Source organism: Myotis myotis, unplaced genomic scaffold (assembly GCF_014108235.1).
Source record: "Myotis myotis isolate mMyoMyo1 unplaced genomic scaffold, mMyoMyo1.p scaffold_m19_p_21, whole genome shotgun sequence".
Lineage (NCBI taxonomy): Eukaryota > Metazoa > Chordata > Mammalia > Chiroptera > Vespertilionidae > Myotis > Myotis myotis.
In genome coordinates this window covers 13,910,917-13,924,278 of record NW_023416326.1, presented here as the reverse complement: position 1 = coordinate 13,924,278, position 13,362 = coordinate 13,910,917, and the positions used below count along the sequence as shown (strand labels likewise).

The following is a 13,362-nucleotide window of genomic DNA, read 5'->3' as shown; positions in this document are numbered from 1 at the left end:
TGGTGGGGGCCGCCTCCTCTCCTGGTGGGGGCCGCCTCCGCTCCTGGTGGGGGCCGCCTCCTCTCCTGGTGGGGGCCGCCTCCTCTCCTGGTGGGGGCCGCCTCCTCTCCTGGTGGGGGCCGCCTCCTCTCCTGGTGGGGGCCGCCTCCTCTCCTGGTGGGGGCCGCCTCCTCTCCTGGTGGGGGCCGCCTCCTCTCCTGGTGGGGGCCGCCGCCTCTCCTGGTGGGGGCCGCCTCCTCTCCTGGTGGGGGTCGCCTCCTCTCCTGGTGGGGGTGGCCTCCTCTCCTGGTGGGGGTCGCCTCCTCTCCTGGTACGGGTCGCCTCCTCTCCTGGTGGGGGTCGCCTCCTCTCCTGGTGGGGGTCGCCTCCTCTCCTGGTACGGGTCGCCTCCGCTCCTGGTGGGGGCCGCCTCCTCTCCTGGTGGGGGCCGCCTCCTCTCCGGGTGGGGGCCGCCTCCTCTCCTGGTGGGGGCCGCCTCCTCTCCTGGTGGGGGCCGCCTCCTCTCCTGGTACGGGCCGCCTCCTCTCCTGGTACGGGTCGCCTCCTCTCCTGGTGGGGGTCGCCTCCTCTCCTGGTGGGGGCCGCCTCCTCTCCTGGTACGGGTCGCCTCCACTCCTGGTGGGGGTCGCCTCCTCTCCTATAGGGGCCGCCTCCTCTCCTGGTACGGGTCGCCTCCTCTCCTGGTGGGGGTCGCCTCCTCTCCTGGTGGGGGCCGCCTCCTCTCCTATAGGGGCCGCCTCCTCTCCTGGTGGGGGCCGCCTCCTCTCCTATAGGGGCCGCCTCCTCTCCTGGTGGGGGCCGCCTCCTCTCCTGGTGGGGGTCGCCTCCTCTCCTGGTGGGGGTCGCCTCCTCTCCTGGTGGGGGCCGCCTCCTCTCCTGGTGGGGGTCGCCTCCTCTCCTGGTAGGGGACGCCTCCTCTCCTATAGGGGCCGCCTCCTCTCCTGGTAGGGGTCGCCTCCTCTCCTGGTGGGGGTCGCCTCCGCTCCTGGTGGGGGTCGCCTCCGCTCCTCGTAGGGGCAGCCTCCTCTCCTGGTGGGGATCTCCTCCTCTCCTGGTAGGGGCCGCCTCCTCTCCTGTATGGGCCGCCTCCTCTCCTTGTAGGGGTCGCCTCCGCTCCTGGTAGGGGTGGCCTTGGGTTGGGTTCCCTCCTCGCAGTGGCTCAGCTGAAGACTGCGTTGCTCAGGCTTCCGTCGCGAACATGTGAGGATCCTGTTCACGAGCTCCGTGGCCGCCGGCCCTGCACAGCCCACTCCCCTGGGTCTGTCTCCAGGGAGGGCCCGCGCCATGTCCCGAGGAGCACCCTGTGGGCGTGGCCCTGCTCCCTGCGCTGACACAGACGCCGTTCTCTTCTCCGGAGGAGCTCAGCTGTCTCCCCTTGGAGGAAACCCCATTTCCTGGGATCGGGATTTCGGAAAGGCTGCCTCTGGGCGGGAGCTCCTGGGTCCAGTCTTCGTCCCCTCTGAGCTCCAGTGGACACGCTGGCTCCTCTCTGCTCCCCGGGCGCGGCCAGGACATCCACGAGGGGCTCCGGCCGCCTTCCTCCACAGAGGTGCGCGGCGCTTCTTAAGGAATCGTGGGCCTCCATGTGCGCACGTGCCCGGAGGGTGAACATGTGGTCCGCCCCCGTGGACACGCGGAGGGCAGTTCCGTGAGTGGGAGGGGCACAGGATTGGGGATCGCCCAGCCCCAGGCCGGGGCCTCCTCAGTGACCCGCAGGCTGGGCGGCGATTTTAGGGCACGCGATCTCTTATCGTGGGATTGGGGTTCTGATTCCTAACACAGAGGCCCTGGCGTAGCCTGTGAGGTGCTGAAGGAGCTGCCCTTTGTCACCTTCTCTACGAAGGGCGTTCCACCACCTCCGAGCGGACAGGACGGCGGCCACGGAGGAGGGGCTGCAGGGACAGGGTGCTCCTGCCGCCATCAGGCCCACATGGGGCCTCAGGGCTTGGGGGCGATGCTCAGACCTTACGTGCATCGGGATCACTGGGGGTTCAACACAGACTCCCTAGTCTCGCCCTCTGACATCTCCTTGGTGGGTCTGGCATCCACGAGTAATAGGCCGCCCACTATTCTGATGCCGTTATCCCCAAGCTCCACCTCGAGAAAAAGGAGCGTGCGCTGCTGGCTGGTGACCTGGAGAGGGGGTGCTGGGGGGCAGCAGTGAGGCCCACACGCCCCCTGGGTGGCAGGAGGCGTCCTGCCGAGCTGCAGCAGCCTCTGGCTCGGCCCTGGTGCCATCGGCTAACAGTGGTGCCCTCTGTGTGTGCTGCCTTTTCTGGGGGGATGTGGCTGCTTGTAGCTGTGGGTAAGGAGCAGCGCTGGACTCCCAGGTTTCTGCGGCCAAGTTCTGAGCTATTTATAACTCGGGGGGGCTGGAGCACATCCCAGAATGGGGATCGAGCGCCTGGCAGCCGGGGAACGCTGAGCCGCACACACAGTGGGCACCGTGGGCACCTGTGCAGCGTGGAGGTGGGGGTGGGGCGGGTAGGATGTGAGAGCCGCTTCTGTGTCTCACTGAAGACCCCGCTGTTTGTAGCAACAGTTGCCTGGCTGGCCTTCAAGTCCTGTTCCCTGGGGCTTGTGCCTGGAAATGTAGGGGGACCAAGACCACGGTCCGGCCTGGCCCTCCCCAGCCTGGAGGCTTCTGGGAGCTGTTTGCCCTGCTTCCTCCCCAGCACTCACCCGAGGCCATTGCCAGGGGTGGTCTCGGGAGCCGCGGTGAGGAGAGTGATGGAGTCCCCGGCACATGCTCATTCCCGGGGCCTGGAGCCGAGGAGAACGTACCTGCTAGAATCCCAAATTCTCCCCAGAGCTTCCCCTCGGGAGCTCCTAGCAGAGCCAGCACGGGCTCAGGGCCTCAGCAAGGCCAGGCACACAGGCAGGAGGTCAGAGCAGGTGTGGGAGTGAAACGCCGCAGCATCTGGCTCACCGGGCCCTGGGCACACGCTCAGCGCCACGGACACGGCTTTGCAGCACGTGCGCCGTTAACCGAGCTCTCTCTCCCCCTCCAGTAGCTGAGCAGAGGGGGAGAGAAGGAACCTTCTTTTAAAAAAAAGAATAGGATCTGTCCTTGCCCTTGCTGCTGCCCCTCAGTTTCCCACCTTCATTTTCTGACATTTCTGTGAAGACGGTGGCCGGATGGTTGGCGCAGCTGGCAGTGGCCTTAAACTGTTTCTGTTCGAGCAGGAGGGTCCCAGGGTCGCGGTGGTTCTTTCCCTCGGAACAGCAGTGCCAGCCCTAGTTGGTGGTCCACCTAGTGGCCGAGTGCACCTTTGTGAGACAGGAAGTGCGAGAGCCGTGACTGAGGTTCCTTGTGGCAGCGCCTACAGCAGCGGCTCTCAACCTGTGGGTTGCGACCCCTTTGGGGATCGAACGACCCTTTCACAGGAGTCGCCTAAGACCGTCGGAAAACACATATATAATTACATATTGTTTTTGTGATTCATCACTATGCTTTAATTATGTTCAATTTGTAACAATGAAAACACATCCTGCATATCAGATATTTACATGACGATTCATAACAGTAGCAACATTACAGTTATGAAGTAGCAACGAAAATGACTTTATGGTTGGGGGTCCCCACAACATGAGGAACTGTATTACAGGGTTGCGGCATTAGGAAGGTTGAGAACCACTGGCCTATAGTATTCAAGGAATCCAATCGGCCTTCTGTTTAATTCCCCTCTTTCCTGATTACAAGTCACGCTGTCATACTGTTTTTAAAACATGTACAACCAGGTAAGCCATGCGGAAACCCACACACCTGAACGCAGCTCCAGTTAACAGCTCCGCTCCTGTCACAGCAGCGGGTCCCAGGCACAGAGGCGGCCGTGGAGCAGCCCCGATCCAGGCGCTCTTAGGGGCGCACTCTGCTGGCATCTCTGCTCTGAGTCTGCCTTTCTCTCGGGGCAGCTTCCCACCAGCCCCACGTCTGTGGTTGGCAGAGCCTTCCCGGCCTCCTGGCCTCACTGGGAGGCCCTCGGAGCCTCTGGAAACCACAGTGAATAAGCCCTTGGACACACAGAGCCACTGCCCACCAGCTTGGCTCAGTTAGACGTGGGCTGGCCCTTCCGAACCTCAGCTGCTGATCTCCTTTCAGGCCATCGCTCTTCATCCCTGTCTCCCCAAGCCCTGGGCCAGGCATGGCTCCTGTTCCTGCTCTGTCAGGTGGGGTCCCCCACCCGCACGGCAGCCTCCCCCGTTCAGAGGACGAGCGCTTCACTCTGACCTGAGCCAGCGTTCACAGGTTTGCCCCTCAGGTTGTGTGCTGACCCTCGCACTTTTCCTTTCCAAAGGAAAGCAGCAGCTGTGTGACTCTCACCCTCCGCACCCTCCTCTCCCTCCTCACCTCCTATTCCTGGCTCAAATCAAACTCTCTGTCTAGACCAGTGATGGCGAACCTTTTGAGCTCGGCCTGTCAGCATTTTGAAAAACCCTAACTTAACTCTGGTGCCGTGTCACATATAGAAATTTTTTGATATTTGCAACCATAGTAAAACAAAGACTTATATTTTTGATATTTATTTTATATATTTAAATGCCATTTAACAAAGAAAAATCAACCAAAAAGATGAGTTCGCGTGTCACCGGTTCACCATCATGGTCTGACACTGACAGTCACTCATTCAGGGTAGTTTTCACCAAAGAAGAAGAGGAGGTAGTGATGATTGTATCCCGGTAAATGACGTAGTGCCGTGACCAGAATAAAGGGATTCGTTTGCCCACGCACATCGAAGCCCAATGAGACACGAGAAGGATCTTGTAGTGAAGTAAGGGTTTGTTTTCCGGGACGGGTCCACACCCGGAGCCACAGGTGAGCTAAGGCTCGAAGGCCTGGCCCGGACGGGTGGGAGGGGATGGGCTATCAGGGGAAATGGATAATCGTGGTGAGTAGGGAGTCAGGTCAAGGTGGTGGTCTCCTGATTGGTCGGCGTCAGGGTAGAGGTGGCTGCTCATGCCGCTGGTCCTGAGGTCAGCCCCGCATTGCTCTGTCGGCTCGCTGCTCGTCTGGCTCCGCACTGAACCACTGCTGAGGCCTAGATGCTGCCTCTAGTTTGCCCGCCCCCGTGTCTGGGGTCCACAGACCCGAGGCTTCCCTCCTAAGAGGATTGGATGCTGATCAGAACCTCATGGTCCCACGGGCCCAGCGCTTAGGAGAGTGGGCCTGCAGGGGAAGGTGGCCGAGTCAGGTGCTGGGTGTGGCCAGTGCGAGTCAGATGGAAAGAAGGGAGAGGGGCCATGTTAGAGAGACAAGCTTACAGCGCTTCTCTCTCCCCCGCCCTGTGGGTGAGCTTCGCTGCTGGGGTCCAACCCCAGCAGGTCCAGGGATCCCCAAAGGTGTGGACGGAGTTGGCAAAGAAGGAATGACACGGAGACAGCGTTCAGTTGATCAGCAGCCTAGCCAGGATCTCTAGCCAAGTTCTGGTCAGGATCTCCAGCGAAGTTCTGGTTAGGATCTCCAGCCAGGTTCTGTGTCCATGTTCTCTTGCTAGGTTCTCCAGCCAGGTTCTGTAGCCATTTCCCTCGCTAGGTTCTCCAGCCAGGTTCAGTCACCAGGTTCTAGTCAGGTTCTCTTGCCATGTTCTATCCAGGTTCTGTAGCCAGGTTCTGTCTCTAGGTTCTTCAGCCAGGTTCTCTTGCTAGGTTCTGTGTCCAGGTTCTGTGGCCAGTTTCTGTCCAGGATCTTTTGCCATGTTCTCTCCAGCAAAGTTCTTCTGTGTCTAGGTTCTGTGTGTGTTCTGTGTCTAGGTTCTGTGTGTGTTCTGTGTCTAGGTTCTGTGTCCTGTTGTCTTGTTACATCTGTATTTATACCAGTTGATTCCAATCCTATCAATCTCTATTCCAAAGGTTAGGGCGTTTCTTATCTCCATTCCAGGGAGTAAAGATTATGTAGCTTAAGCATGATTGTTCGTAGTTAAAAGTGATTAATTACCCGCCTGGCACTTAGTTAAGGGGTTTTATTCCCTCCCTAACTTCAGGGGAAAATCCCTACCTGGGGAAACAACCTTTCTCAGAGAGGTGACCTTGGTTAAAACACATAGTGCCAAGAAGGTGAGCAAACATATTAAGAACAGTATGCCATATATGCCAGGTCCCTTGAAACAGCAAGGATGGACCGGCTCCTGGCACTTCGCTCTCTCCCCTACGGTTGGGTGAGTTTCCCATCCATGTCCATGAGTGGGAAGGCTCTCTGCTGGGTTCCTCGGTCCCAGCCCTGCCCCCAGCTTGTTTTCCCAGAAAGCACGCCTCCCTCACTTGGGGTTGAACTGGGCTGGAGGTGTTGTCGACATAAGAACATCCAAACCTGTAGAGAATTTCTGTACTAGTTTGTTTGGGCCAAACAGAGGATGCAGGATGGCAATAGACAGAAGGATGTTCCAGGAAGGGGATGTTCGAGTGTCCTCTGTGCACTGGGAGTCCAGGGAGGGACCGGAAGGTTCCATGAGGTGGGAAGAGCAGGGAGGGGGGACTGTAATTAAGACTATGTGCCCTCCTGAGGGTGGCCACGCTCTAAGGGGCGGGGGGCCTGGAAAAAGGCATCTCAGTGTATTAACCTAGATGCATAGGAACAGCGGTGGGGCTCGCTGGAGGCACAGATAGGCTTTCACTGAGGCAGTTGTAGGCGGGCGGGCTGCCCACCACCTGCCCAGGCGGGCACTTAGGGCCAGCTTTCCCTGTGAGGTCACTTTCCTGGTACCTCTCCTGCCCGCAGTGCTGTGCTGTCATAAGGTCAGTGAGGGTGCGGCACAGCCTCCCACCGAGCAGGCCTGTGGTCACTGGCTGCCCCGTCCGTCCGTCAGACAGCGCCCGGGCGCCTGCGGAGGGAACGGGACAGCGCAGGCCCCCTGAGCTCAGGCCTGGCCTCGGCCTCGCAGGGGAAGCAGTCACAGGCCCAGAGGGGTGCAGACATTTGGAATTAAAAGGAACTTGTGAAAGTCCTCTCATCCATCCTTGGGGCTTTCTGGAGGAGAAGAGCACCATTGAGGTCAGCAACCTGCCCACACACGTGTCTGACGGAGGGGCCTGCGGCCACATCCTGTCCTGGGCTGACTCGTGTCCCAGAGCTCACGTCCATCTCCAGCCCCCAACATAGCTATCACCTGCCTCCAGGAGGCATTCCGTTTCTCTGTAAACGGAAAGTGAGTGTCGAGGCAGCCTGTGCACAGAAGGGCATTTCCTAGCCTTGGAGAGTTGACTAGACAGAGCCGGGGCTTAGGAGCCAGGCCACCCACGTTCCAAGTTCTGCCATTGACCAGCTGCTGACCTCAGGCAGTTAGTTAACCTCTCAGTGGACTTAACCTTTAAAAAAATTCTTTTTTATTGATTTCAGAGCAGGAGGGAGGGAGGGAGAAGAGAGAGAGATCAATGATGAGAGAGAATCATTGATTGGCTGCCTCCTGTGTTCTACCCACTTGGGATCGAACCCACAACCCAGGCATGTGCCCTGACCAGGACAACACTCAACCACTGAGCAACACCTGCCAGGCTTAACCTTCATTTTTAAAATGACGATAACATTGACCTTCAAGAGTCCATCAGAAGTATCAGTGCAATAATATCCACAGAGCACTGTGCCGCATGTCACCTGATCTTAACCTTCAGGAAATGATGGTGATCCGTCGCTTGTAGCTGGAGTGGGGCTCTCGCGTTGCTGGCTTACGTTTAGGAAGACGGCTTGCTCTGTACCTGGAAGGGGAGGGGCTGGACTTAGAACTGGGGCTGAAAAGGCGAAATGACAGGAACCGCCAAATTGTGTCACTAACTCCTCTTAAAACCTCCAAGGAGATGGGGTTCCCAGTTCTGACGACCCTAAGCCCCAGCCCTTTAAAGAAGTAATGTCAAAAGTATAGTGTTCAGAAACCTTCGACTCCCAACATTTCAGATGCGTCTGGGAGGACAGATCCTAAAAGCATAACCGATATTTAATGGAATCTGTCTTTTTGATGATAATTACAGCATCCTGAAGTAGGCTTTAAACACATCTGTCTGTATGAACTTCTGCTTCCAAATTACTTGCTTCAAGGGGCACTGAGTCTCTGGCTCCACTTTCAAGTCGGATAACTACTGTTTAAATGGCTGGCAGGTGTGTGATCTATAATAAGAGCTGTTAGCGCCCTGTTTACCTGCCACGCAATGCTCATTTGCATCCCTCCGGGAAGTGGGACAGGCCATAGAGTGTGCACCAGGGACGGCCCCCGTGTGACAGCTGAGATGCAGCCTGCACACATCTGGCCGCCGAGGGGGAGGGACCCTTCTCTTTGCAGAGGCAGGAGGCCCTGGCGCACTGGAGGGTGCACCTGTCAGGAGGCGAGAAATGAGGCAAGGAGTGAGGAGCACTGGGGACTTTGGCCGGGATATGTGATAACCTGGTTGGTCTCTGTGAGATCTCTCCTCCCACCCCCAGTGTTTTTGTTTCTGCCTCAATGGGCACCTGCATTTCCTCAGGCTCCTGGCCGCCTGGCTTCAGCAGCAGCAGCAGCAGCACCGCCCTAGTCCAGGCATCCGTTGCGAAATTCTTTGGAAACCGGTCCTTCTCCAGTTCCCTGTCCATCCAGTCATTTAAATGGCAGCCTTGTGATGCTGGTCCCAGGCTCCTGCAGGCTGGACACTCAGCTGGGAGGGCTCTCTCTCTCCCGACCTCCTCAAACCCCAAAGGGCGGCCCAGGCCCAAGCCCCTCAGTGCTCCTGGAGACCACGCCATCAGCAGCGCCCTGCAGGGCTCACCGTTCTCGCATCAGCCTGCTGGCCGAGGAGGAGACGCTGAAGTGGAGACACCTTTGGGTGAATAACAGGGAGGTGGTCATGTGTCCCATCCCATCTGCATGAGGACCCTGAGGGTTCTGGAAGGGGAAGGAGGACGGGCAGATGGAGGGGATGCCTGCGTGGCAGGTGCCATTCCCGGGACCGGTGCTGTGCAGATGTTTCTTTCCTGCAGCGACTGTGTCAAGCAGCAAGGATGGACCGGCTTCCGGCAGACCGTGAGGGTTCTGGAAGGGGAAGGAGGACAGGCAGATAGAGGGGATGCCCGCGTGGCAGGTGCCATTCCCGGGACCGGTGCTGTGCAGTGAGCGCGTCTCAGTGGAGGAGTCCGGCTGGGCTTCTAGACACGCGGTGCCGGGTTCTCTGAACAACAGTCCGTGCATCCGCCATCCGCGCAGCCTCTGCGGCCTGTCGGTGAGGGTGCTCCGCGGCCCCAGCCAGGGAGCTGTGCCGTCCGGGCCTGAACCCCGGGCATGGCCCCAGGGAGGCGTGTGCCTCTCCCAGCCGCAGGGAGACCTGTCACCCTCGGGGAATGGCCTCCGCTGGGCGAGGGGCGGCGCCCAGAGGTGCTCGCCTGGGTCCCACTGACACCCAGCGCCTCTTTCCCTGGGGCTCTGCGGGGCGGCAGTGAACGCGCATCTGTAATGAAGACGCATGGCTGACTACCCTCGCGCTCTGACAGGGAGTCACTGAGGGTGTAGAGGGCTCATGCCGAGCGTCCCCTCTCCTGCGGCTGGCCCTGCACCCCAGGCTCTGGGGCAGCCTCTGTGGGTCTGGCTGGCTCCTCCTGGCTGCGTCCCCAGCCACGATGTCTGCTCTGCTCGCTTCCTAACGCGCTGTCTTCACTTGGTCACCCGAAGAGTGGAATCCTGGCGGGTCCCCTCTTCCTCTATAACCCGAATAGACCGTGTCTGCGGGACTAGCGGCCACGCCATGGATGCCAGCAGCAGGCACCCCAAGAAGGGGCCCCTCTAAGTGCTGGTGCCCAATGCTGAACCCTCTTCCTTCCCCGTGGCACTCGTGGGCTCAGCAGGAAAGGGCCTGGCTGCTCCCTCTGTGGGCCGGGCCCCACGTGGCTGGGACGGGAGCCACTGACCGGCTATTGGGTCCCTGAGGAGACACATGAGTGTCCTCAAGCCTAGCCCGGCGCTGTGTGGGTGCGGGTGTGTGGGTGCGGTGTGCTCCAGAGGGGGCGCTGTGTGGGTGCGGGGTGCTCCAGAGGGGGCGGGTGTGTGGGTGCGGTGTGCTCCAGAGGGTGCGGGGTGTGGGTGCAGTGTGCTCCAGAGGGGGCGCTGTGTGGGTGCGGGTATGTGGGTGTGGTGTGCTCCAGAGGGGGCGCTGTGTGGGTGCGGGGTGCTCCAGAGGGGGCGCTGTGTGGGTGCGGTGTGCTCCAGAGGGGGCGGTGTGTGGGTGCGGGGTGCTCCAGAGGGGGCGGTGTGTGGGTGCGGGGTGCTCCAGAGGGGGCGGTGTGTGGGTGCGGGGTGTTCCAGAGGGGGCGGTGTGTGGGTGCGGGGTGCTCCAGAGGGGGCGGTGTGTGGGTGCGGGGTGCTCCAGAGGGGGCGGTGTGTGGGTGCGGGGTGCTCCAGAGGGGGCGCTGTGTGGGTGCGGGGTGTTCCAGAGGGGGCGCTGTGTGGGTGCGGGGTGTTCCAGAGGGGGCGCTGTGTGGGTGCGGGTGTTCCAGAGGGGGCGCTGTGTGGGTGCGGTGTGTGGGTGCGGTGTGCTCCAGAGGGGGCGCTGTGTGGGTGCGGTGTGTGGGTGCGGTGTGCTCCAGAGGGGGCGCTGTGTGGGTGAGGGTGTGTGGGTGCGGTGTGCTCCAGAGGGGGCGCTGTGTGGGTGCGGGTGTGTGGGTGCGGGGTGCTCCAGAGGGGGTGCTGTGTGGGTCAGGGTATGTGGGTGTGGTGTGCTCCAGAGGGTGCGGGTGTGTGGGTGCGGGTATGTGGGTGTGGGGTGCTCCAGAGGGTGCGGGGTGGGGTGTGGGTGCGGCGTGCTCCAGAGGGGGCGCTGTGTGGGTGCGGGTGTGTGGGTGCGGTGTGCTCCAGAGGGGGCGTGTGTGGGTGCGGGGTGTCCAGAGGGGCGGTGTGTGGGTGCGGGTGCTCCAGAGGGGGCGGTGTGTGGGTGCGGGGTGTTCCAGAGGGGGCGCTGTGTGGGGCGGGTGTTCCCAGAGGGGGCGCTGTGTGGGTGCGGTGTGCTCCAGAGGGGGCGGGTGTGGGTGCGGGGTGTCAGGGGGCGGTGTGTGGTGCGGGTTCAGAGGGGGCGCTGTGGTGGGTGCGGGGTGCTCCAGAGGGGGTGGTGTGTGAGTGCGGGGTGCTCCAGAGGGGCGGTGTGTGGGTGCGGGCTGCTCCAGAGGGGGGGGTGTGTGGGTGCGGTGTGCTCCAGAGGGGCGGTGTAATGGGTGGCGGGGTGCTCCAGAGGGGGGCGCTGTGTGGGTGCGGGGTGCTCCAGAGGGGGCGGTGTGTGGGTGCGGGGTGCTCCCTAGGGGGCGGTGTGTGGGTGCGGGGTGCGCCAGAGGGGGCGGTGTGTGGGTGCGGTGTGCTCCAGAGGGGGCGCTGTGTGGGTGCGGGGTGTTCCAGAGGGGGCGCTGTGTGGGTGCGGGGTGTTCCAGAGGGGCGCTGTGTGGGTGCGGGGTGTTCAGAGGGGGCGGTTGTGGTGCGGGGTTGCAGGGGGCGCTGTGTGGGTGCGGGGTGTTCAGAGGGGGCGCTGTGTGGGTGCGGGGTGTTCCAGAGGGGGCGCTGTGTGGGTGCGGGGTGCTCCAGAGGGGGCGCTGTGTGGGTGCGGGTATGTGGGTGCGGTGTGCTCCAGAGGGCTGGGGGGAGGAAGGAGAGGAGGAGGTGGCAGATGCTCGGTACAGTGTTTCTTCCTCTCCGTATTATTATTATTATTAGTTTTGATAATCCTCACCCAGGGATATTTTCCATTGTTTTTTTTTTTTAAGAGAGAGTGGAAGGGAGGGGGAGATACAGACAGAGAGAAACATTGATGTGAGAGAGACACGTCATTTGGTTGCCTTCTTCACGCACCCCGAACAGGGCTGGGGATCGAGCCTTAACCGAGTTGCGTGCCGTCGACCAGAACTGAACACAGGACCCTACTGCCCAAGGGCCTACGCTCTGTCCACTGAACCAAACCAGCTAGGGCTTCCTTCTTTCATTTGCCTGGCAGACAAGATCATAGTCCGGTTACCACCTGATCGCTCAGACCCCGTGATCGCTCAGACCCCGTGATCGCTCAGATTCAGTGCACGCGTGGCGAGTGTGGGCGTGATGAGCAGCAGGACAGGGCCGTCCAGAGCTCCCTGCTGTGTGGGGATCCCAGGAAAGGTCTTGTTTTGACCCCATCCTGTGCTGGGGTACAACAGCATCCCCAAGAGGAGGCTGAGGCCTGATGGATGGAGAAAGACACACACACACACACCCCCCCCACACACACACACACCCACACCCCTACCCCTCAAGAAGCTTAGGAGGCCAGCGTGTGCTTGAGGGAGAGGAGAAGGGGTCAAACTCCCGCCCCCCCATCACCAACTCTCGCGGGGACTACTCCTGCCTGAGTCATCTGGTTCTCTGATCACATGACAGTGTCTAGACCAGTGATGGTGAACCCATGACACATGTGAACTCATTTTTTTGGTTGATTTTTCTTTGTTAAATGGCATTTAAATATATAAAATAAATATCAAAAATGTAAGTCTTTGTTTTACTATGGTTGCAAATATCAAAAAATTTCACGGCACAAGAGTTAAGTTAGGATTTTTTAAAATGCTGACACGCCAAGCTCAAAAGGTTCGCCATCACTGGTCTAGAGGCTACACTTGCTGTTCCTTCTGAATTCTCCCCAAGACCTCTCATTGCCATCCTTGCGGACACTTGTGAGATTGTTCCCATGGTCCCTCTGCAGCGACGCTTTTGAATCACCATGGAAACAGGCAGGGCCCTAGCGGGTTTGGCTCAGTAGATAGAGTGTCGGCCTGCGGACTGAAGGGTCCCAGGTTCAATTCCTGTCAAGGGCACATGCCCGGGTTGTGGGCTCAATCCCCAGTAGGGGGCGTGCAGAAGGCAGGTGATCAATGATTCTCTCCCATCATTGATGTTTAAAAAAGAAAAAAAGAAAGAAAGAAACAACAGACAGGGGATGTGTGTGTATCTGTGCATGTGTGAGCGTGTGTGCATATGTGTTTGGGGCACACATGTCTATCCTGGTGCCCGGCGCTGAGAAACAGAGAAACAAGTATGGCATCTTTGGATCTGATTCTAGGAAAGAAAGCAGCACTCGGGCCAAGAGCCTTTATCTGTTTAATGTACCAGAACTCAACTGCGGGAACCTGTTCGTATTAGCATATCTCGCGAATGTGCCGTGCAGCTGCCGGCACGGCCACCAACATGGCTGGGGCTGGCCCGGGTTACGATCTGGGAGAACCGGAGTCGCCCTGTACATTTCGTTCTGTTTTCATTTTGATTTTGGCAACAGTGGGAGAGGAGCATACTCCCAGGAGAATCAATTATCCCCTCCAACATTCTCTGGGAATCATAATGACTATTAAAAATTGAAGGCACCCATATCTCATGCTATTCAGCCTAACTGGTAATTAAACTGCAATTAAAT

The 13,362-nt window shown here is 59.6% G+C and overlaps 1 protein-coding gene across 2 annotated transcripts in view; it reads left to right on the top strand.

Moving 5' to 3' along the window:
- SMYD3 (SET and MYND domain containing 3) overlaps positions 1-13,362 on the top strand; it is a 520,625-nt gene that overhangs the window by 484,406 nt on the left and 22,857 nt on the right. The window lies entirely within an intron of this gene.